This window comes from Tinamus guttatus, unplaced genomic scaffold (assembly GCF_059628265.1).
Source record: "Tinamus guttatus ecotype Peru unplaced genomic scaffold, ASM5962826v1 Tinamus_guttatus_pri_ptg000011l, whole genome shotgun sequence".
NCBI lineage: Eukaryota > Metazoa > Chordata > Aves > Tinamiformes > Tinamidae > Tinamus > Tinamus guttatus.
Window position 1 is genome coordinate 59,905 of NW_028288545.1, and position 25,603 is coordinate 85,507.

The 25,603-nt window shown below is 47.8% G+C and overlaps 2 pseudogenes; both read right to left on the minus strand.

Annotated features, from left to right (window-relative positions):
- Positions 1-5,041: 5,041 nt before the first annotated feature.
- Positions 5,042-8,078, minus strand: LOC148596327 (uncharacterized; annotated as a pseudogene).
- A 652-nt stretch (positions 8,079-8,730) lies between these two features.
- LOC148596328 (uncharacterized) lies at positions 8,731-11,633 on the minus strand (annotated as a pseudogene).
- Positions 11,634-25,603: the final 13,970 nt, after the last annotated feature.

The window sequence follows — 25,603 nt, forward strand, 5'->3', positions numbered from 1 at the left end:
AGAGGAGATTTGATCAACATGTTCAAGTACCCTGAGGGGTGATTGTAGGGAGAATGGGGCCAGGATCTTCGTGGTGGCCGGTGACAGGATGAGGGGTAACGGGGGTAAGTTGAAACACAGGAAGTTCCACCTCCATATGAAGATTAACTTTCTTGTGAGGGTGACAGAGCGCTGGAACAGGCTGCCAAGAGAGGTTGTGGAGTCTCCTCTGGAGATCTTCCAAATCCACCTGGATACCACCCTGTGCCATGTGTTCTAGGTGTCCCCACTGGAGCAGGGGGGTTGGACTAGATGATCTCTAGAGGTCCCTTCCAACCTTAAGCATTCTATGATTCTGTGATTCCTGGACCATATGCCAGTCTGTAAAAAGATCACATTTTCTTCTTGTCCTTCTCCAGGTTCAAACATCTGTTCTTCAGAATGTTTTCACTATGCTATATCACCACAGTTCATCTTTGTCAATATACTATTTTGTGCAGTTTCAGTTTAGCCTTTGGTTATAGATTAAAAGCTGTACTTTCACCTTACTCTCACACTTTCCAAGATTTCAGCAACATACTGCCTCTTCAACATTTCAGTGCAATAGATATATATTGTTCATTATGATTCAAAGACAGGAACAGGTTATTAAGAGGCTGGCATACAAGGGCAGCAGTACATTTCACCCAATCTATAAGGCAGAGGATAACAAAGTCACTACATTTATATACAGACCAACAGTGATGATTTCATGGCACCACTGACAAAGTGTGAAGAAAGCACAGATAAAATGTTTAGATAACAGGAAACATAGCAAAACACAAATAAACAAAAACATGAATGTTTAAGTGGGGATGGAAAGGAAGTGAATATGGAACAACTAAGGTAGGCAAAGAACAGGCAGCAGAAGTACAGAAACTGCCGGTTGAAAAATAACTGAAAGAGAGAACTGAGAAAGTGATGAGAAGAAAGTTAAAGAGCCTATATGAGATTTGCAAAGGATGTTGATGAAATACAGGCTCATTTTAGAGACACTCATTTCTCATTGCAATGGATAAAGAACAAAATACTAAGAGCACTGATGACAGAGCTCTTGAGCTAATTCTAAATTAGCTGGTTCAGGTCTGATAAAAGGTTTAGTCCTAGCATCACAGAGTTCTGTAAAGACAGCAAAATCCACATGACAGACTGAACAAATTTCCCTGCACTGAGCAAAATTATTGTCCAGTATCTAATCCTCTCCATACTATTCTGTAGTCTTCGGTGTGACAATACCCTTTCGAAATGAATGGGGGGATATCTGTGAGAAGAAAAAAAAAAGGAAATAAAATAACAATGCAAATAAACACGATTAAATACAGAAGTTAAAAAAAAAGAGCTAGATATGTCTTAAAGTCAAAACTGGACATTCATTCGCTTCTCATGCAGTCCCCACACACAGCATGGAATATCAAAGACATAACTTGTAATTGAAGAAAGAGAAGTGGAAATAATGAAATTTGGTGCACCTTGGAGATCACTCTTCCATATGCGTGTGTCTCTGCTACTCTTCTACACTCACCTATGCTGTCTCCAAGACTCTATCCTTCTCTTAGTTTCAGTATCCAGCATGAGTGCTCTGAACAGTGACACCAGCAGAGTTAAGCAAGAAACATGCAGTTTGCTTGCTAGTCAACCAATTCTCATATCAACTCCCTTTTTTCCTACCTTCCCTTCATTTGTGTATTTGTGTAATTCTGGAAAGGGGCATTAGGGCATTACCATCCAAGACTGGTACGATTCCCAATGTGTTATGGCATGAACTGCAGTTGTTGCTCAGTAGAATCAGGATATCATTAAGTAAAACAGTGACCTAATAGCACAAAAAGATCTTCATTATACACACAATGGTCACTCAGATGTAGGAGAATAAGTGACCACCTGTGACAAATGCAAGGATTCAGAAACTACCATAAGATGCTTGCACTGAAGGACATAAATGGAAGAGAACAGCGCATTCACTCTATAGAAGACAGCTTACTTGTATTTCTTCTGATTTCACACTTTCCCCAGACATTCTAGGTCTTCCTTTGAACTTGCTATGTTCAACTTTTTCTTTCTGCAGTGTTTGAATTTGCTGTCTACTGTATTCCAAAGGGTGAGTCGGCTTCTGGTTCCCAATGGTCTCACAGTCATCCATTTGTGTTCTGTTCAGAAGGTAAACAAGGAGTATGAAGCTGACATAAAGACTACAACAAAGGACTGTCTTTAGATATGTCTTCTTAGGCATTGTTTTTGGAAGGCTTGCGCATGCCTCAAATACCCTGATATTGCTCAGAGTGGCAACACGAGATCAGCACTTCTGAATATTCATGTATTTCATGACTGGGAACTGTCATGCATATGTGCAGCTGCAGAATTTATTCTACTGAGCAGACAAAAAATTAAAAAAAAAAGAGAGAATTGTTTTATTTTTCCCAAAACCTCAATGACCACAAAATTAGAGACTTTCAAACTCATTTTCTTTGAGGAAATCTAAATTAGAGCAGACCTACAGAAGTCTCTGGTTGATCTTTGGCACTATACTTAAAAAGATGAAACACTTGGCCACGCAAAGCTGGGGACTCAGCTGTCCTTCTATCAGCCCCATCATTCTCACAAATGAGAACAGTTACGCACCTGCCTGGAAGGAGGTGAAGTACTTTGCTTGCCACAGATAAGTAAGTCCAAGTATTAAATGTATTAAGTCCAATTATTAAATGTAAAAGTATTAAAAGCTTAGTATTGAGAAGACATTTTGCCTTCAAACCGAAGACATCAAGGCATGAGTAGTCTGGAAGTGACTTTGTGTAGCTCTTAAATGCAGCATATTTGTATGATTAACACAGCTGTTCAGTTCATTTTTAATATGTTATTAAATTATTTGTTAGCCTCCTGCTTCATCTCACTTTATTGCCTACAGCCACCATCTGGCCATCAGTACTACTTGAAAGGCAACAAGAGCTACAGGAGGCAGCCCTGATATCATGTTTTCCTCTCAGGAATGGAATTTATTACTTCCTTGGAAAAACATCAAAGTTCACAATGCTCCTAAGAAACAAATGGAATACTATATCCTGCTATTCATTACATTTATTACTTAATTTTTAATTTCTGTTTGTTTTCTGTCTTAAATATGATCATTCTGGTTAAATGCATGTTAAAAATTATGTCTCAACATTATTCAATAAAATTACTAATTCTTGCCACTTCAACTCTCTTAAATTATCAAACACAGTTGCCTCATGATTATACCCAGCCTACCGCTTCTCCCTATCCAGACCAGTTAGCCTGAAATATGATGTATTCAGTCACCAAAGACTGAACAGTACTGTTTTTCATGCATCCAGTAAAAGAGAAGCCACACAGCTACTCCCTTCAGCATCTCAGCTGATATCAACCTCTTCATAATTATGTAAGAGTTGCATCTGTACAAAATAAGCTAATCAGAGTTAGACACAAGCTCAAGCATGCAGTTGTCCCCAGTGCCATATTGCTGATCTCTGGTCTTGGCACAGGGCATCTACCACTTCACTAGACAATGCCTGGCAAGGCCTGGAGGTTATTGCAAGTCAGGAATCATTTCCCATGGGCAGCTGGACACAGCCACTCTGGTCTGCAGGGTAAGATAGCTTGGCTGTACAGAGGTGTTATGGCTGGCCTCAAGGCCAACAGCCCTTACCCTGGAGAGATGTAATAACTAAAGATACCGAAAGCAAGCACAACAAAACCTCTTATGAGCCTTAGATATCCCACAGTTCATACTTCTGCTATATGCTTCAAATAGGAGCAAGATGCCCATCAGAGATGTAGGAAGGCTAAGTATTTTATGCCAAACTAAACTCTTGCATGAAGAACACTGCAGCAAGCAAGCTGTGAGACAAATGGACATATATGTGAAGCAAAGGTCTCTTTCCAAAAAAGAGCGTCTTACCCAAATGCAGATGGAAATGAAAAATGATGGCTACTGCTACGTATCCATGAACAGCCTAGACTGAATTCTTTAACTCATACCAAGAGTCAGCAGCAATTCCCTTAGTGCTGTCTGGGAGAAGATGCAGCCCACTGCCTTGGTGACCCTCCAGGCTTCCTTAGGCACAGGATAAACACAACAGGATACAGCCCAACTGTTTCAAACCTGCTGACTAAATCTTTCATGCCTGCAAAGGTCTAAAAACAAAGTACTTGGATACCAAAAAAGGATTGACTGGGCAGGTCTAGGCATGTCAAGTTATTCTCAAAAGGATTTTCATTGCTTCCAGTGAGCACACATCACCAACATGACCCAAGAGACAAGCTATTGCTGTAGTAACCAGTCAGGGTTCTTGACAGGCTTAATGACTTAAAAATACAGAGCAGATACTCAGCATAAATCAGCACTGGGCCAATGCAGTGAAGGGGGATAAGCTGCTTTTCACAATTAGTTTTAATTGACCGTGTACAAAAAAAAAGGATATAAAAAGATGAACATTTCAAACTTGTCATGCATTTTTTGATAAATATCTGCCTGAAAATTCTAGAGAGTACTGTGGCTGATGATAGGAATAACTCCACTAAAATTTTGTTTAAAAACCTGTGGTATCACGAAACATCAAAGCGCTGCCATCTGTAAGGCAGTCTCCTCAGGAAGCATGGGGAGAACACAGAGAAAGCAGTGCTGGGAGAGACCATACTGCAGTCATTCTGTACCAATATATCATTCCACAGTCAAAATGGTCTTATCCCATAAAATGAAATATTTTTAGCTCTTACTGATTTCAGTGTAATTTGAAGATGCTCAGCAACTAAAAAAATATAAAAAAAAGAAAATGGCACTACTCAGCTTTAAGCCTAAAAAAACACACCAGCATGTTCAGAGTATGCCTCTTCAGTCAACCTCTTCACTGTCTTATCTCAACAGTTTGTTTTCAGCACTTCAGTTTTTCAAGACTGCCCTTGAAATGAGGCTAGTCAGCAAATATGAATTCAGCAGTCTCATTTTAAGGGTCTTGAAGAAAATATTGGCCTTATTTCATGCATAAATGCATTTGTGGTGGATTCAGATTTACGTGAGAAAACGCCTTTCTTTCTCTTGTTCTTTCATCCTAGTCAGTGAAGGGGTTACTTCAAGATATACACCAGGCTCTAATCCTCTGGTAAGGATGTTCTGGGTTTCTTATATAAAGACAATCATGTTAGCACACAAAATTTTGTGAGTACTGACAAACCCTGTCTAAACATTTTAAGCTGCAAACAGACTGCATAAGTATAATAAGTTTTACTGCTTAACCTTTCAAACGGAATTAACTTATTTGTGCCTAATTATGTAGTATTTAGCTTCCAGCATAGATCTTGTTAGTAGAATCCAAACTCTAACAAGGGAGCAGATTTGCCACTCATTCTTAGTGGCATGTGGATGCCAACTCATAGTTCAATGCCATTTTGAATGCAACCATCTTGAAATTGCACTCAAAGGTATTGCCAAGAGAACACTGGATGAATATATCTATGCTACAGAGAACAGCAGCACTGATTTCAGGGGTTCACTGAACAGAGCATGGGGTCCAGACTCTATCTCTGGAAGTGCACTGCAAGCAACAGGTTTAGGAAAAATAGTCAATAAAGATGGGGAGTCAAGCATAATAAGGGGTTTGCAGGTACACCTCTCCTCTGTTTCTTTCCAGATTAGGATTTAGAAATACTGACAGAAGTGGGCATATAAACAGAGCATTGAATAAGACATAAACCGTGAAGAAAATTTTCCTTGTATCAGTGAAAAACAAAACTCAGGTATGTCTTACCTAATGTGTTTGTAGACACTTTTATCCATAATTCCTCCACTGCAGGGGTTTCCTTAATATTGAAAGCATGAATCTGTCTCACCATTGTTGAGGGTGGCACATCCAGGCTTTTAACATCCCTGACACTACTGTTACTTGATTGAGGCTCATGCCCTCTCCCTTTGGATCTTGTGAGATGAACTGGAGATTACAGGAGAGAAGAGTGACACTTGCTCTCTTTCGGCCTGGCAACTCCAGTACTGGAATCACTACTGCTTGTGCTGAGAGACAGACCTTGCTGTCTTGAGAGCTCCTGAACATTTTGTTTACTCAGAGATGATCTGCTGTACTTTTTCATAGGCATTTTTTCTGTTCCATTAGGTTCATCACTGGCATAATCACCATCACAAAGATCCAAGTGCCTGCCAGTACAGTCTACTCCTTGAGTCCCATATTTTAAGGGATAACAACCAGAGTGAGATTTAAGGTTATCATCACTGACAGAAGATGAAAAGCTTGATTCACAGGACAAAGATGCAACATGGCATATGAGGATGGCTGTGCCGTTCCTCTGCCATACCTGCTGAAATGCCAGGGATGAGGTTTTCTTCTCCACATCCTGTGGTAAGCTATTAGTAATTTTTACTATCTTGTCATTGAGCATCTTAAACCTAGTACAAACTCCTGATTTGCTTTCTGAGCCCTGGCTCCCTGTGACAAGCTCCTCAGGATTTATTCGACTCCCCTTCTGACTCTGTAAATGCAAGGTCGGCACTCCCTTCTGCCTGACTGATTTGGCCTTCTTCTAAATTTTGAAGTGGAAAATACCTTTGTAGAACTTCAAAGGGTTTTGTGGCTATCTCTGTGAGATCACCTGCCAGAGGCTGATCCGCTATACCTAAGTCCCTTAGCACAGTACCCTCCATAAATCTTCCTTCAGTTCTGTTTGCTTCCCCTGGAGAATCTGTATGAAGAGTTTCACTTTCCTCACTTACTTGTAGGTCCAATTCTGTTATTGTTTCATGAGACCATTGTAAGAGTTCAGGCCTGTTTATCTGAGATGAGGCAATAGGACTCCCCTTTGTATCTTCATCCCTCCCACTACCTTCTCTTCCTTCTGCACTTTGCTGAAGTGCTTTTGCTTCACATTCAGTCCTAGCCTTCATTTCCCTCTCATCTAAAGCACAATTTTCTTGTTGTTCATGTACACACTTCTGCATGGAGCTTCTGGTTTGCAGATTTAATTGAGGGCATTTCCCTAGCTGCAGTATGCCTGCACACCTTGGTCCAGGCCAGGAGGAGTGACTCCAGCGGTCAAAACCAGCTTTTCTGCAATGCTTTTTCTTTTCTTTTAAAAGCTTCTCTTTTTTTTCCCTTTTTTTTTTTTTTTTTTTTTTTGAGCCTTACAATATCTTCTCTTCATTTCAGAAAAGACTTCCGAGTGTTCGGTTTTGCCTTGCTCTGAAAAAACACCCAAAACTGTAAAAATCAGACAAGCTTGTGAGAATCACAGAGAGTCATTATCCAAAACGGAACATATCTATGGTAATGTAGAAAGCTGAGACAACAGAAGTCTTAAAGTAAGACACCGGCTTAGGATAGCTCCCTGCATAAGTAACAACCTCCAGATCACAGGGATGATAAGAACTTCTGGAATCAGTTCCTATGGGATGGGACTCCTCCTTCAGATCATTAGGAAAAACAGATAGTTAAGATGGTGGTGTGTGTCACATTTCCTGCTTTATTTAGTTTTAAGAACAAAGGCGGGGGGTAGGGGGTGGAAAGAAGAGCTACTGAGCTGTAAAAAATTCTTTCTTTGCAGAACTTTGCAGAGTTGTCTTTCAGGAAAATTGAGTGTTTTATGTTAGATTACATAAAATACATGAATGCATCAGTTTGAGTTGTTATTTTGCCAGAGTAATATAGAAAAAAAATGCCTGATGATCAAATGTTCACCTTCCCAGTCAACAAACCTAACCAAATGCTGAGTCTGACAGCTAAAGGAAGAGCCCTGTGTCTTTTCAACCCTTAGTTATACACCAAAGAGAGCAAGAAGATGGGACAGTCTATGAGATGCTTCTACAACTGTGAGCTGTCTCTCCTCTATGAATGAAGCATTTCAGCCTTCAGCCCTTTGCAGTGAAATATTGTTTACAAGACAGTAGGGCATAGTAGGAGACCTAACCAAAATTATTGAATGTCACAGGGATGTTAACCTTAGAAACTTTAAAAGTACAATTAAAACATACCTTTCCCCTTGCTCTTCTTCAGTCTCTTACCAGGTAAAAGCTTAAGTGCTGCAAAGCATTTTGAGGCAACCATCATTGCAAGCACCTTACCAATGGTAGGATTTGGGCTGGGGTTAGTGATGAATATAATTGCGCTGTGGATATTCTATTTTTATTTGGAAGTTTGGAAACCACACATTATGTAGTTGTTCAACCTGGTCATCATGGGTGGCTTGCTCAACATTTGCATGCCATTCCAACTGGTCTTCCTCACACTTCATACAGTGAGAACATTGGATGTTGTTACTGAATTAAAAAATAACCATTTCCATTCTAAAAAGCTGTTTCTGAGAGGCTGCAGTGGTATGTAAGATGGTAAAACCTAGCTCTCCTAAAAATCCTGAGGGATCTTGACAGGAGGAGACCACTGCAGGGCCCTGAGCATGCAAAGCAGCTCAAAATTAGACAAGACTAGAAAAGTGAGGCCAACTCAATGCACAAATGCCTACAGGGCATGACCTAGTCTCATCAGGCTCCTACCACATCCTGCCCGTTAGGGGTAGCTGTCTTCTCCAACAGGATATCTGAAGACTGCAGCAAACCACAGATGATCCAGCCTTGGTGCACATTCCCTGCTTGTTGTTAGGCACAACACCTCTGCTAAAACCATATACAATCCTGAGGACCTCCAGATGATCTCCCTAAATTCCTCTTTCTCCATGGAGTAACAAGACAAAGAAAATACGCTACTGCTGAGAGCAGGGTAGAAGGGTGGTCTTCTCCTTTGCTACTTGCTGAGCGGATGCACTTGCTGCTGCAGCCTCAGGAGAAATTGCCCAAGTATCTGGGTTGCAAAATGCAATGATTTTCTGCTGTTCAGCCACCAGCCTTTGTAGCTGCTCCATCTGTTGCCTCATCACTTGGTCCTGCTGCCCTGGATTCTGAAAATACCCAGAGATGTGGTATCAAATTCTGCTTAGGGATGTTTCTTAATAAGAAGGAATCACCATATCAGGACTTCAGGTTTAGGTATTTCTTATGGTGTGTATTGCATACCTCTGAACCCCTGTATACCAAGATTTTCTCCTTATCTCTATGTTAAGATTTCCTTCCCACAGAACGTAAAGCATACCAGGAGTACTGTGCATCCACATTTCATAGCAGCAAGGTGTCAAAACACAATCAATGTAGATATCCCCCCAGTTCAGACTTATCTAATACATTTCAAAATGTTTTGCAGTTGTTAATTTACATTTAGCAGATAGTTCAATCTCATTCATGAAAAGCGGCTCTAAGATTTATGTTGTAATAATTTATGTCCCAGAAAAGGAAAAAAAAAAGAAAAACAGTTTTGACACTATTCTGCCCAGTTTTTATTTCCTACTCTTTCTTGTCTGGTGGTATTTTTATTTTATTATTTTTTTCAGATATTTTATTATTTCTTTTTTTTTTTTTTTTTTTGTTCCCCAGATGGTTGGGCAGACATAGAAATAGTAACTGGTTACTGCAGAACACAGTATTCTGCAAAAAGTAGGGCTAGGGCATCCTTCATATTACTGGCTCAGAGTAGGAAACACCCCGATCTCACCACACGCCTTGGGGAGGAACTGCCACCAAAAGGATAATATGCAGTGAATGCAGATGTAGGAAGAACACTGAAATCCAAGACACCTGGGTTTTATATTGGCCCCTGCTCTCTTACACTGATACCTAATTTTCTATCAGACATCTCATTGCTCAGTCCCCATCCTTCAGTGGCTTGTTTACTTAGACTGACCACTCTCGGAGGAGGGACAGTCTCTTTCTCAGTGTTTATATGTTCAGAAACACATGTGCAGCATGATTAAACACAAAATTTCACTTGCAGCCCTCAAATGATGCTGTGTTAAATATAACAGCTGGATGCTTTCTGTGGACTACAAAGATCACCCCTGCTAGTCCCTGGGCATTTTTTTTTGGAGACAGCAGAGGTCCAAGAGCACAACCTCTACACCTTCTACCCATACAAAAGAATAAACCCAGCTGTAGTCTCCACAGAAATCCTTGTCAATACAGAGAAGGGACTGATTTCATCATTGACTCAATTGGTGTCAATGGTTTTCCACTCCTCCTTCAGGCCAGGGACTCCCCCTTGCCTCTCCATAGCTATACTCTGTGAAGTGCCAGGTCATTTACAGATCTGTAACTCACAATGTAATAAGACCCTTATGTTGTTTCCATGCTGTGCCTGGGATCTTCCAAGAGTCTCTGGAAGCACCATTGTCATTCTACTGCTTCTCCATCTGGTACCTCACAAGAAGCATCATGTAATGAAGCAACACCCAAACTCACTTTAATCTTACCAGACTCTTTGAGAGCATTTCCAGCATTTTACATAGTTAAATGCCAGAAGCCCCAAAAGAGCAAAGAATATCCATGACCTAATATCAGATTTTATGAACAGATGATGGCAATTTAGGATATAATAGGAGGTGGTGTGGTCATTAAACATTATGATCTATTTTATGTAATTCAGAAAGCAGCAGCAAACTCAAGAACTCATCTTCAGCTATAGCCATATCTGCATGATACTTTTTCAACAACCAGGCTTCCTGCCCAATCTGAAAAGTTCTCTAGACCAAGAGCTGAAGGAGGTGAGGTCTCCTGACTGGCTCATCAACATCACCTTGAGAACAGCCGTCAGAACTACATACCAGGACAGCCTCACACCACCACACTCGGTAGCCCTCAGTCGAGGCTGCCGAGAAACTAGTGCACTGATACAGCCCCACGCAAATCTCCCGACACGTGACTGAAGAGCAATGGCTTTCCCAACTCCTGTCTACTGTGCAATTGTGATACCAGAACAGGAAAACATTTTCTCACTAAAGGAGAGAACATAGTAATGAACTGTCCAAACACAGGAATGAGAAGTTAACTTACGGACTGGTTCCCAGGGAAAAAAAGAAAAAGAAAAACAGAAGAAAAAAGTAATTACAAATCTTCAAAACACAGAAGTACTTTATTGCACAGATGCATTACAGCAATCTAATCAGACACAGAATTATATCACACTTCACAGTGTTTGCCAGAAAAGTCTCCTACCCATAGACACCAGCCCACTCCTCCTGAAGATGCTGTGCAATGACAAGAATGCTAGAGAGCTTAATATGCAATTATAGATACATTCAGTGATTATTCAGCACACACTAACCTGGTCTATGCTTTTATATGTTGCAGCTTTTGGCATCATCTGAGGATATGAGGCAGGCAGCAGACAAGGAATTAATGTTTCTGTGGTGTCACTTGTTTTACCGGCCTCAGGAACACCAGTCTGGATTACACTGGAAGCCAACATTTGAGGAAAAACATCAGAGCTGGCAAAGTAATATAGCTGCCCTGAATTAAACTCTTGGCCATTGCTCAAGTTATTTGAGGAGTCACTACTGTTGTCCGTCTTACAGACAGCTTCTGAACCACATGAAAGTGGAAACTGCTTGCTGGAGGACTGACTTGTGTTATGACCTCAGCATGGGGGTAAGGAAGGCATCACCTTCTCAGTTATGCTGATGGGAGATGGTGCTCCGCTTGCCAGATCACTGGCAGTCTTTTCTGACAGATGGTCTTCCTTAAAAGCGACTGCTTCCATATCCCGCTTTCCAAAATCCATGCTAGTGGTGAACAGTAAGAAACACTGTGACCAGACATGTCATACTGACATGGTAAATCCTTAAATCCTTGAAATCCTCGAGTTTGCCTTCTTTAGTATTATCCTTGCAATCAAAGAGAGTGTTTGGGGTTTTTTTGTTTGTTTATTTTGTTTTTAAGTCCAGGCTGAAATCAGAGAATCTTCTGACCACAGAAACTGCAAGATATAGGCAAATATGTACAAATATATATGCAGTCAGGAAACAAGCAAACAAGCACTATAGAAAGCTTTAAGGCCACAGCAGCACCAGTTAAAATGGTTTGATTTCTACCTCTACTAAATTCTAAGTCTCAAAGAGCAACGGATGTAAGACTCCACAACAATAAGAAACAAGACTCATGCATTATTAGAAGCTTTTGCCAAAGTGCCCTGACCTTGCCTTCCAGCTAAATCATCCACCTTTCAGATCAGAAAAAGTACCGTAGTGGCCAAAGATAACCAGATAAAGTAGGGGTATATAAATGGCATGTGGAAAAAAACAGCATCACCAGAAAACCACCTGGTATTTCATAGCTCAGAAGACAGATTAAAAAATACAAAAAAGAATAGAAATAACACGGTCATAGCTTGTATCCATCCTCTCTGAGACTAATACGACCAAGACAACAATGGAGCAACAGACAAACTCCTCCTCCTTTCCCTGCTTAGGTGCTTCATTGCTTCTCAATCCACTTACTGTGAAAGATTTTAGGGGGATGTTCATTATTTCAGCAATTGAAGCTTCTGAGATCTCACATACTGTTGCTACAAGAGGACTCAAAGATAGTTTATTTGCACTCCTTGAGAAATGTGGAGTTTCCAGGAACTTCATTTGCAAGAAAATAACTCAATATATCCTTCTGACTTTAATGTGTCTGTTTAAGATGTATACACAGCCTGCCAGGTTTGATAACTACTTGGATAGATCCAACACGTGCAGCTACAAAACACAATGCTCTTTACAAGTTTAAACTCCCTTTAGAGTGATCTACACTTCCTCCGGGAAAATTTTCAGGAATCTACAAATCTAAAACAAGTGAAACACAGGCTCTTTGAGCATGGAGCAAGCACATTAAAACAAGAACCCTGATGAATGTATCTTCAATCAGAGAGAAAAAAAAAAAGGAATGACACACAGTGAAAACAGGTCAAGGACAGACTAAAAAGGATGCTGAGCCAGAGTTAGAGAAACCCACCCACATGATGTGCTACTCTAATTCCTACTAACACCTAATATTGATCTCCAAATTCCTATGTCCCTTCACTCTTCTGCTGTCGGCGAAGATTGGGAAACCTCTTGGTGGACTTGACATTGGAGTCTTTACTGTACCTTACCATTGCACATGATATGATGACCAGTTTCTACTGCAGGTGCCACTTTAGATCCATTCCAAGGGGAGCTAAAAGTTCCAATCTGCCAGTGATTCATGTGAATGAAAATACAGTGCTACATGCAAGTCTTTCACTTTGTGAAAAAACAGTTTTTTCAATTTTTTTTTAAAGGCCTGGGAAGCAAACAAATACATAGAAAAAATACTTAGATACTCATAAAATGGTATAAGGAAAGCAGTTAGTAATTGCCAGCAGGAAGGCTTCTCTTAGAAGTAAGGTGGAGCTGTATGAAGGATATCCACAGCCTGGCCCACTGCTGCCACATTGTGCACAAGGTGCAGGCTCCACTGCCTGAGTGTGCTCTGCGCAAAACACAAGGGCAACAACTACAATTTAAAGTCTCTCAGCAATAGGGTCTGGCACAAGGAACACTTGCTTAAGCTCTCTCCAACAGAGACTTCCTGCTGGGCGCCTCACCTAATGTAAAGCCACTAAGGAACTTCAGAATAGCTTGATTTCCTGAGGAAACCTCTGGGACATCAGCAGCAAGGAAAAGATGAGCAAGCCTACACGCTGGGAAGGAGGTCTTGGAGAAAGTAACTTTATTATATTGGCTTTTGTCCCATTCAATATAAACATAAATATGGTAATGGTCCATAATAAGCCGATTTACTGCTTGACAGATTGCAATCTCAGAAAAGTGAGGGATAGTACTTAATGTATGAGGATTCAAGGTAAGAAATTCCTTGTGTACAAAATTTAACACTGGCTACACTTCAGTGCAGCAAAGAAAGTGAACAGTAAAACTTGCTGTGTGCGACACTGCTCAGTGTTTGCTTCCTCACTGCTGTGCATCGCCGGAGTACCAAGCCAGCAAGTAAATACAAACTCTCCCCATCAGGCCTGATGCCAGAGGGACGGTGCCCTCAGCACTACCCCCTCACAAACCCGCCCAAAGCCTCCTGCTCTAGGCAACAAAACAGGTCTCTGGCAACACGGCCAAGGCCGCTGAAACTGCACACTGCCAGGGACAAATGCATCACCACAGAGCACTCTAGGAGCCAGCAGGAGAAAACAAGGAAGTACGGAACAAGCTAATGAACAAGTTCATTGCTTTTGCAGATTCTTGGCTTTAAAAAGATTATTTTATTTTAAAAATACTATAATAATTAACACATTTTACTTGAAGGAAGTCTCCCTGCAAATATAAGACAAAACACATCATCAGAATGCCTGGCACTTTCACAGACCCTTTCATCCAAGCAGTTTTAAAGCACCCGGAGCGCTCTCGGCATCCATAAAGTTGGAGGCAGACGTAACAGCATCCGACTGATCTTTAAATCTGATGAACCCTGACAAGTCCCATGGAAACCACAGGCAAACCTACCCAAAAGCACTATGAGTTTTAACAAGGTGCCCGAAGGGAGAAGCAACAAGTTATGATTTCCATTTCTTCCAATTGCTTGCCCCCTTTTTTTTTTTCTAAAAACCATTTTATTCAGAGTGCAATAACAGACCTAAACTTGATGCCTATGGACAGAGAAAATAACCAAGCATAAATCACTGGTGATGACGTTCTCGGGAGCAGGACAGACAGCACCCAGCGAGCGCTACAGAATACCCTAATGCCCACACGGGGGGCTGCTCCCCGTTCTTACCAAGGCCCCGTGTGGCTCTGCAGAGCACCAGCCTGTCATTCAAAATGCTTCAAAATTGTCATTTTCTGCTGTCTTTACCAGGAAAACAGCAACTAACCCTAGGACAAGAAAGAGAAAGAGGAAGAAGAAGAAAAGAAAAAGAAAAAAAAAAGAAAAAAAAAAGAAAAATGAAAAAAAAAAAGAAAAACACAAAACACCATAAAACCCCAGATGCCGCAGCCCAGCGTGTGCTCTGCTGTGGAAGGGGTGGCACCTGCCGCGGAAAGAGCCCACACTGCCTCCTGCTGCCTCGAGGGGCACCTCCAATCCTGCCACAATTGGGGGCACCTGTGGGGCCCTTGGGGCTCTCCACTGGGTTTTCCACAGATGGGAGCTTTCCAGGAGGGGATGGAAGACGCGGTTTTCTGTATGGAGAAACTGCTTCGAGCCCACTGGTGAAGGCCATGCTTGGATGCCAAGCCCTGTTCTTTGGAAAACAGCACCTGGTTGTGATTTTCTTTATGAAAACTATCTCTGCTCATCTGACTAACTCAGGGAGGTTTTTACACTCCCATGAATTCAAAATGAAACATTTACACACCAGTTGATACACTCAACTGGCATAGCTTTTCACTTCAAGACCACTCTCTGGTCCCCTCTATGCTGACATAAAGTCAGCTATGAGTGCATCAGATGTGGTACATGAATACACCTTGCCTCACTGCTGAAATTCATGGGTTCCTTGGCCATGGCCCTCTCTTATGAATATTCTTCCATTTTAGGGGTTTATTGATTGGTCACAAGGAGAAGACATGGTATTTCATAAAGCTATTAATAAAACTAGTAAGTTAACAGTGTAATTTCCTGGCAGTAGGTCATGTTGAATCACAGTTGACAGTGTGGAAACCTGGAATTAAGCCATTATCTAGTGCCTGTGGGTGAAAGACATTCCAAAAGCTCTCTTCTCGTATGCAGGAGCTGCAAGCTAGAAGGTTCAGACACATTTGCCCTGAGTATTTAGACCCCAGCTAAACTACATGAGCATAACTGTCATACATCCCCTGGAGCAACTGCCTATACTGGCAGGATTCCCACTATTGTGAAGGACTAAGGATGCTAGCATGTCGATTCTTCCTTTAATTTCATTTACTTCCTTATTTTCATTTCCTTGCTTTTTCCACTGCTTTTCATCACTATTATTGCCTTTCCTTATATGCTTTCCTAGGGCTCTTCATCCTGGGAAAGAGAAACCTGAGAGGGGATGTGACTCTCCCAAGGGAGGCTGTAGGGAAGGTGGAGCCAGGCGCCTTTGAGTACTGGCCAGCGACTGGACGAGAGGCAACGGGCACAAGCTGAAATGCAGACAGGCAGTTGTGTGTGAGTGAAGGAAGAAGCCTCTTGCAGAGAGGGTGCCTGAGCACTGGCAGACGTTGCCCAGAGGGCTTGTGGAGACACTCCCCTTAGAGCTTCTCAGGAGGGGTCTGGGCATGGTGTGGGGCGGGCTGCTCCAGGCCACCCTGCCGGGGCATGAGGTTGCTCGAGAGGTGCTGCAGCAGTTCTTGCCAACCTGCACACTTCTGCTTGCTGCATGTGCCTTGAAAGGGGCTCCCAAAGGACAAAGATTCATTTTCTTCATTTCTTCATTTTCTTCTTTTCTTCATGTTCTTTCCTTCTCCCAAAGCTGCTAGATTTGGGCTCACGTGTGCCAAGGACTGGGAGCCCAGCTCAGCTTGCTGAGCGTGACTGTCATGTCAGCCACGCGTCAGCGCCTTGAGCCCAAAGAGAGACACCCTTGTCCCTGGGGAAGTGCCCAGGCTGCTGCTCCTGTGTGTCCTGAGGTGCTTACAGGCCAGCAAAGGGCCACTGTGTTTTCCTGGCACTCCCACGCTGGTCACAGTCAAACACCGGGAGCTAGCCCCAAGGAAATCTGTGCGTTTGAAGGTGCTTGGAAGCTCTGCCTTGCAAATTCTGTGGCCCCTGAAACCTTTCACAGCACCAGCTGTGTGGCCAGTCTCTTCCTGCGCACATCCAGCACCAAGACAAAACGCCTCTGGCTTTGGCAAGGGAGAGCTGAAAGCCACGTGATGCAAGAGCTGCAGGTTGCTGAGAACGCCCAACGCCTTTTGCAAGTGGCAGTGGCCCGCTGACGCAGAGGCATTACTTGCCCAAATCTCCCCTGCCCTCTCCAACAACAGCATGGGCAGTGCTACCGCTGCTCAGTCCCTTGTCCTGCTGCTACAACCCTAGGACCCATAGGACTGTCTAAAAGGTGGTGGAAGACAGGTAGTGCCTGGGACTTTGAGACAGAGACAAGGAGCCCTCCAAGAGTCCTGTGGAAAAGTGCTGTATTGCAGTGAGGTTACGTGGCTGTGAATGCAAAGCTCCGCTGCTCCTGGTGCAGAGCTGCCCGCAGCCCTGGCTGGCACGTTCCATGCTCAGCACAGACAAGATCCCGGAGGTAAAAGCACACGGCCTGTCGCGTCAGGATTCCCCTTGTTACAAGGTGCTAAGCGTGCTGCCCAAGGGCTTTTTCCTTTTGGTTCTTTACTTCTTTTCTCCTTTTCCTTTGCTTTTTCTTTCTTTTTTCTTGTCCCTCTGTTTTTTTTTCTTTTCCTTTATCCTTTTCTTTTTCTTTCTCTCATCCTTTCCTCCTCCTTTTCCTCTCCCCTTTTTTTTCTCCTTTGTAATCTCCCCCTCCTTTGCCCCTTGTTTCTCTCCCTTTCCCCACCCATTTCTCTGCCTCTTTTTCATCCCACTTTTCTTCCCCCCATTCATTCTTCCCATTTCTGCTCCTTTTAGTCTCCCCATTTTCTTCCCAATTTTCCTCTCCTCTTTTCTCTCCCCTTTATCACCCACTCTTCCTTTCTCATTCTCTTCCCTCTTTATTCTCTCCCCATTTTTTTCTCCCATTTTTCTTCCCTCCCTTTGTCCTCTCCTTTTCTTTCACCTTGCATCACCTCTTTTTCTCCCTTATGCACTCACCCACCTCTTTTCTCACACTTTACTATCATCTCCCCTTCTTCCCCCTTCCTTTTCTCTCACCAGTCTTTCTCCCCCCTCCCCCCACCGTTCCTATTTCCCTCTTTTTCTCTTCTACCCCTTTTCCCCTTTTTCAGCCTTTTATTTTCTTCCATTTCCACACCTCATTCACTTCTCTCTTCCTTAGTTCCACTTCCCTTCATTTTTTCTCTCTTTCCTCAGGATTTTTTTTGCCCCCTGTTCCTCCTCCCTTTTCTCCTTCTTCCTCCCTGTACCTTTATTCCCCTTTTGATCACCCCTGACCTTTCCCCCTCGCCCTTTCTTTTCTCCCACTAGCTTCTCCCCCTTCTTTTTCTTCTCCCTTTTCTTATCTCAGCCTTCTTTGCTCTCTTGCCTCTTTTCCCCCTTTTGTCTCCTGCTTTTTTGCTCATCACTCTTTTCTCACCCTTCCATGCAAGCAGGGAGCTGCGGTGCCAGCGCCGGGCGCTGCTGGCCCTTGGCCATCCCCAGGAGAAGCAGCTGCTGCCGCTCAGGCCAGGAATTGCCCTGCACAGGGGTGTCCCGTTCCCCCAGCTCCTGCGCTGCCACCGGCACCCTTGATGCCACCACCGGCATGCTGAGCTCCCCGGCACACCTCACCTGAACATGGTGCTCAGCCAAAGCTCCTTGGCCTCCTGCGTCCTGCAGCGAGAAACAGAAGCAGCGTCAGCGCGCGCCGCTCCTCCTCATCATCGTGGACAGAGACCCAGGGCCTCAGACATATCTGGCCTACTTGGCACTGCTCAACAGCCCTCAACGTGTCCCCAAGACTCACCCGAAAGTGAGCACGCAGGGGCCCATGGGCCAGATGAGGATGAGGCTGTTGAGGCACTTGAGGCCCCCAACCTCCTCCTCCTCCTCATCTGCCCGCCCGGCCGCCGCCTGCTCCTTCCTGCACAGCACCCACAGGTCGCAGAGCGGCACCTGGTGCTTGATCAGGTAGGTGGATCCACATCTGCCGGGAGGAAGAGTAGGGAACACTTTGTGGCTGGGTGCTGGGAGGGGTCCCAGTGCCAGCACACGCAAGGGCACTTTGGAAAAGCCTGCGAGAGCTCAGCTACAGGCCCTTCTGCTGCTCAGCCGAGGGCACCTGCGTTGGCCTCCAGGTGCAGCACAAGCACGTGCCGCTTTGCCGCCCCGACAGGGCTCTGGTGAGCAGCCCGTGCCCGTTGGGTCAGCGGGGAGCATTGAGGAGGCGCCTTCCGCTGCGGCGGGAGCCGCTGCAGGAGCAGCAGTGCGCGGGTGCAGGGGGCAGAGGCGGTGGCGGGGGGAAGGACAGCTCTGGCCACTCTTCTCACCTGAGCTTGGCGACGGCGATGGCGTCTGGCAGGAGCAGGAGATGCCTGCTCTTGGTGTGCTGGCGCCGGGTCACCAGCACACGGTCGCAGAGCAGGAGCCGGGGGCTCCTGCGCGACACAAAGGCGCCAAGTGGCGCCGGGAGCCGGGAGGCTCCCCCGGGCACGAGTCCGTGGCCAGCGGAAGGATCTGCGCGGCCAGGATCCCCGCACCCTTGCTGCGTGCCCTCAGCGGGGCCATCTGTGCCCCGGGCGCCGCAGCACATGGCCTGGCCCATGGTGACACGGCCAGGCAGAGGGCTGCGGTGTGAGCCTTTCCTACGCCGACGTACAGCAGGCACTGGTCAGGTCGCACCGAGCCTACAGCGCTGATTCTTTGCCGAGAATACCGCTGGGCTGGGAGCCTGTGACTCCTTGCTGCCCCGCACCGGCACAGCGCTGCACTGGGGCGCAGGCGGGCGCCGCTGGCCTTATCACCCGCGTGCCAATGGGGCACATTGTGATGCGCCGCCCGGGTCGCGGGGCAGTGCCGGGCTTGGAGCGGGTCTCTGGGCGCTGAGGGGGATTCTGCCGCTGCCCGGCGACTCTGCCACTGTCACAATGTCCTGTGCTGTTGGGGCGGGCACTGCTGATGGCTCCGGCACGCCCCCTCTGCTCTCCCCATGGCTGCGGGGCCTACATGCCCAGTGCCGGCTCCTGCCCTGGAGTGGGTCTAAAAGAGACAAGGAGCTGCCTTTGCGGGTGCCAGTGATGGCTCCCAGGCAGAGGCGCACGGTGCTGGGGTGAAAGGAGCACACGGGCTTGGGGAGCATCTTGCTGCCAGCTTCAGCAGCCAGCTCTGTGTCGGTGACAAGCCCCAACGCACAGGCCTTCCCGCCCAGCTGCAGCACGCCCTCTTGCAGCTTGGCTTTGTGATTTGGCAGATGCATGCAGCCAGATACTGAAATCCGCGTACAGGTGTATACACTTAGCCAAACAGAGCAATTGCAATGTAGGGCTCAGTCACCATACTGCGGCTGTGATTCCCGTTCCTGGTCTCTCTAATACACTCAGTGTCATGATGCTGGACATGCCCAGTCACTGGGAGTGAATGTGTGTGTGTGTTGAAGCCCGCTCGAGCCCGTGGTTCCCTTGGCAGATCCTCTGCTTGTTGTTCAGGTCTTACGCTCTGTGTGGGTCTGAGCCACATTCACCCTTCCCCCATGCTGGCCTGGCTAAACTCAGCAAGACATTTACATTCTCCTGATCTACTCCGCAAGAAACATTATGACACCATTTCCCTGGACGCATACAGCTGCTCATCTCAAAGCAAGTTTGCCCTCTGGTGCCCTTTGCATTGAGATAAGGGAGCTCCCTGTGCAACAGTGGTGGGGAACGAGTCCCACCTTACGGTATTGCTGAGCTTCATGGGCACCCGGCCCTGGCCCATCTGCTGGGATCCTTCTTCCACGGGAGGAGTTGCTTGGTCGGTCACAAAGGGCGAGACGCCTCAGGCCAACAGGCCTGCCCTCGATCCCTGGCAAGGGACAGAGCAGCTGAGGCTGGCTGCCATTTCCAAGCACATGAGGGACAAGGAGGTGATGAAGAGCACTCAGGACGGATTGACAAAGGGATGGGAAATCAGGCCTAGGCAGTCTGCGAGTGTGGGCAAAGAGGACCCTCCAGGAGTGCCACCAGGGGAAATGGCACGTCCGCACGTAGGCAGAAACAACCCTAGGCACCAGCAGAGGCTGGGGGGCAGCGTGCTGGATAGCAGCTCTGCAGCAAGGCCCTGCGAGTCTCACTGGGCATCAAGTTGACCGTGAGCCTGCAACGTACCCTTGCATTGCAGCCAAGGCGACAAGCGGTGCCCTTGGCTGCGCTAGGAGGAACACGGCCCGCAGGTGGAGGGAGGCCGTCCCTGCCCTCCGGCCTGGCGAGGCCGCTGCTGGAGAAGAAGGCTGCGCACGGAGCTGGGCTTCCCAGCACAGGAGAGCTCTGGAGCTCATGCTGCGAGTCCACGCAAGGGCTGCAAAGCCACGGAAGGGCCTGCAGCATGTCTGCAGCGGGGAACGGCTGAAAGAGCTGGGGCTCTTCAGCCTGGGGAAGAGAAGCCTGAGCGGGGATGTGACTCTCTGAAGGGAGGCTGTAAGGAAGGTGGAGCCAGGCGCCTTTGAGTACTGGCCAGAGAGGCAAGGGGCACAAGCTGAAATGCAGACAGGCAGTTGTGTGTGAGTGAAGGAAGAAGCCTCTTGCAGAGAGGGTGCCTGAGCACTGGCAGACGTTGCCCAGAGGGCTTGTGGAGACACTCCCCTTAGAGCTTCTCAGGAGGGGTCTGGGCATGGTGTGGGGCGGGCTGCTCCAGGCCACCCTGCCGGGGCATGAGGTTGCTCGAGAGGTGCTGCAGCAGTTCTTGCCAACCTGCACACTTCTGCTTGCTGCATGTGCCTTGAAAGGGGCTCCCAAAGGACAAAGATTCATTTTCTTCATTTCTTCATTTTCTTCTTTTCTTCTTCATTTTCTTTCCTTCTCCCAAAGCTGCTAGATTCGGGCTCACGTGTGCCAAGGACTGGGAGCCCAGCTCAGCTTGCTGAGCGTGACTGTCATGTCAGCCACGCGTCAGCGCCTTGAGCCCAAAGAGAGACACCCTTGTCCCTGGGGAAGTGCCCAGGCTGCTGCTCCTGTGTGTCCTGAGGTGCTTACAGGCCAGCAAAGGGCCACTGTGTTTTCCTGGCACTCCCACGCTGGTCACAGTCAAACACCGGGAGCTAGCCCCAAGGAAATCTGTGCGTTTGAAGGTGCTTGGAAGCTCTGCCTTGCAACTTCTGTGGCCCCTGAAACCTTTCACAGCACCAGCTGTGTGGCCAGTCTCTTCCTGCGCACATCCAGCACCAAGACAAAACGCCGCTGGCTTTGGCAAGGGAGAGCTGAAAGCCACGTGATGCAAGAGCTGCAGGTTGCTGAGAACGCCCAACGCCTTTTGCAAGTGGCAGTGGCCCGCTGACGCAGAGGCATTACTTGCCCAAATCTCCCCTGCCCTCTCCAACAACAGCATGGGCAGTGCTACCGCTGCTCAGTCCCTTGTCCTGCTGCTACAACCCTAGGACCCATAGGACTGTCTAAAAGGTGGTGGAAGACAGGTAGTGCCTGGGACTTTTGAGACAGAGACAAGGAGCCCTCCAAGAGTCCTGTGGAAAAGTGCTGTATTGCAGTGAGGTTACGTGGCCGTGAATGCAAAGCTCCGCTGCTCCTGGTGCAGAGCTGCCCGCAGCCCTGGCTGGCACGTTCCATGCTCAGCACAGACAAGATCCCGGAGGTAAAAGCACACGGCCTGTCGCGTCAGGATTCCCCTTGTTACAAGGTGCTAAGCGTGCTGCCCAAGGGCTTTTTCCTTTTGGTTCTTTACTTCTTTTCTCCTTTTCCTTTGCTTTTTCTTTCTTTTTTCTTTTTTCTTGTCCCTCTGTTTTTTTTTTCTTTTCCTTTATCCTTTTCTTTTTCTTTCTCTCATCCTTTCCTCCTCCTTTTCCTCTCCCCTTTTTTTTCTCCTTTGTAATCTCCCCCTCCTTTGCCCCTTGTTTCTCTCCCTTTTCCCACCCATTTCTCTGCCTCTTTTTCATCCCACTTTTCTTCCCCCCATTCATTCTTCCCATTTCTGCTCCTTTTAGTCTCCCCATTTTCTTCCCAATTTTCCTCTCCTCTTTTCTCTCCCCTTTATCACCCACTCTTCCTTTCTCATTCTCTTCCCTCTTTATTCTCTCCCCATTTTTTTCTCCCATTTTTCTTCCCTCCCTTTGTCCTCTCCTTTTCTTTCACCTTGCATCACCTCTTTTTCTCCCTTATGCACTCACCCACCTCTTTTCTCACACTTTACTATCATCTCCCCTTCTTCCCCCTTCCTTTTCTCTCACCAGTCTTTCTCCCCCGTCCCCCCACCGTTCCTATTTCCCTCTTTTTCTCTTCTACCCCTTTTCCCCTTTTTCAGCCTTTTATTTTCTTCCATTTCCACACCTCATTCACTTCTCTCTTCCTTAGTTCCACTTCCCTTCATTTTTTCTCTCTTTCCTCAGGATTTTCTTTCCCCCTGTCCTCCTCCCTTTTCTCCTTCTTCCTCCCTGTACCTTTATTCCCCTTTTGATCACCCCTGACCTTTCCCCCTCGCCCTTTCTTTTCTCCCACTAGCTTCTCTCCCTTCTTATCCTTCCTCCCCCTTTTCTTATCTCAGCCTTCTTTGCTCTCTTGCCTCTTTTCCCCCTTTTGTCTCCTGCTTTTTTGCTCATCACTCTTTTCTCACCCTTTCTTTCTCCACCCTTTTCTCTCCCTTCTTTTCTCTGCCTTTTCCTTGGCCCTCCCTTCTTTGCTCCTTTCTTTTCTCACATTTCTTTTCTCTCTCTTTCTTTTCTCTCCATTTCTCTCTCCGTTTATTCCCTTTCCTTTTCCCTTTCGCTATCTCCTCCTTCTGTGTCTTGCTGTCTTCTCCGTCTCCATTCATTTTGCCTTTGCCGCCTTCTCTTTCTTTCTCTCTCTCTCCTGCTCTTTCGCCCTCTCCCTCTCCTTCTCCTCCTTCTCTCGCTCCTCCTCCATCCCCTTCTCCTTCTCCTTCTCAGTCGCCTCCTGGCTCTTGCAGCTCTCGCGGCCCGCAAGCAGCAGGCAGGAACGGGGGAAGCGGCGGCTGCGCGGCTCTCCTGGGAGCACCCGCAGCAGCCGGCGGGTGCAGAGCCGGCTGCCAGCGGTGCAGCCGGGATGGGGGGCGCTTCTTGCAGGGCCTCCTCCTCCTCCATGGGCAGCTGTTGGCACGGAGCCGCAAGGTTAGGTGCACGGCTAGGACCTTCCTGGGCCCTTCTCCTTCCTCGCGAGCCCCCCGTCATGGCCAGGGCTGGCTCCGAGAGGCTCCTGCGCAGCGTGCGCAGAGCAGGCACAGGAGGGGTTGAGGTGCAGCGGCCATTTCTGCGCCTCCCGCTGGGGCTTCGCCCTCTCACCTGCTGCAGCGCCTCGGCGGCTGGGGAGCCTCCTGCAGCTTCACCCGCTGGGCTGCTGAGAGCAGGAGCGCGCTCCAGAGCAGCACCTGCATCCGCTGCAGGGAGAAAGAGGCTGTCAGCTCCTTGGTGCTGACCTCTGACGACGCAAAGGGGCACTCCCCGCGGGAGAGCACACAGCTCAGCCCATGGCACGGTGCAAGCCTAGCGCCTATGGAGGTGAGGAGCAGGCCGGGAGGGGACACAAGTGCCTGTGGGGACAGTATTGTGCACGAGGAGAGGGCTGCTGCAGCCCCTTGGGAGCAGCGCTGTGAAGAGCAGGCCCGTACAGAGTTTGAACATGGGGGCGTCTTTCGGGGAGCAGTTTTGTCTCTTTGAACTTCTGACTAGTGTTACAGGAGGAAAGCACCGCCTTAAGGTCCTGGGCCCCTGCCCCTCTCGGCAGTGCCCCACATGTCTCCCGGTGGATGACCGAGCCGGCACGCTGCTCAGTGCCGGTCCTCAGGGCACCGTCCTACCTGCAGAGGCGTCCGTGAGCTCGGGTGCCTCCGGAGCTGCCTCAGGCCCGCCGAAAGGGTTCAGCGGCTCCGGGAAAGGGCCCCGAGTGTACAATGCCTGCGGAGGAGATGGCTGGCTGTGGGAATGGGCCCTGCCATGAGCCCTCCGAAAACTCAGGTGGCTGCCGCCGTGGCCCAGCAAGGCCTGGGCCAGAGGCAGCCCCCACTCACCTGCACCTCCAAGAGGGCCTCCATGGCGCGGGGCGTCAGCGACCCCGGCTAGGCAAGAGAGCAGAGAGGACGCGTGAGCAGCTGCTCGCGGGGCCCTTCCCCAAGGCCCCCTGCGGTGCTGGGGCCGCAGCGCACACCCCTGCGACACTTACGGGACCGTTGAAGGCCACCACGTTCTCCACAAGGAGCCGAAGGGAGGCGAGGCGGGTGAGCCGGCTCTCCTGGGCTCCTGGGCTTTGGCTGGGCACAGGGCAGGGACGAAAGCAGAGCTCGGTCACTGCCACCCCCTCTGCTCGCTCCCCGCACACCAGCCACGCACCCCCACGCTGCCACCCTGGGCCCGGAGACTTCCCGCAACGCTGGCTGGCTGGCAGCAGCGCTCTGCGTCGCCCCGGCCCTGCTGCCTGCACAGGGACCTCTCTTCCTGGCTCTGGGAACGGGCAGCGGCACCTGGGGCTCCCATCCATGCAAGCAGGGAGCTGCGGTGCCAGCGCCGGGCGCTGCTGGCCCTTGGCCATCCCCAGGAGAAGCAGCTGCTGCCGCTCAGGCCAGGAATTGCCCTGCACAGGGGTGTCCCGTTCCCCCAGCTCCTGCGCTGCCACCGGCACCCTTGATGCCACCACCGGCATGCTGAGCTCCCCGGCACACCTCACCTGAACATGGTGCTCAGCCAAAGCTCCTTGGCCTCCTGCGTCCTGCAGCGAGAAACAGAAGCAGCGTCAGCGCGCGCCGCTCCTCCTCATCATCGTGGACAGAGACCCAGGGCCTCAGACATATCTGGCCTACTTGGCACTGCTCAACAGCCCTCAACGTGTCCCCAAGACTCACCCGAAAGTGAGCACGCAGGGGCCCATGGGCCAGATGAGGATGAGGCTGTTGAGGCACTTGAGGCCCCCAACCTCCTCCTCCTCCTCATCTGCCCGCCTGGCCGCCGCCTGCTCCTTCCTGCACAGCACCCACAGGTCGCGGAGCGGCACCTGGTGCTTGATC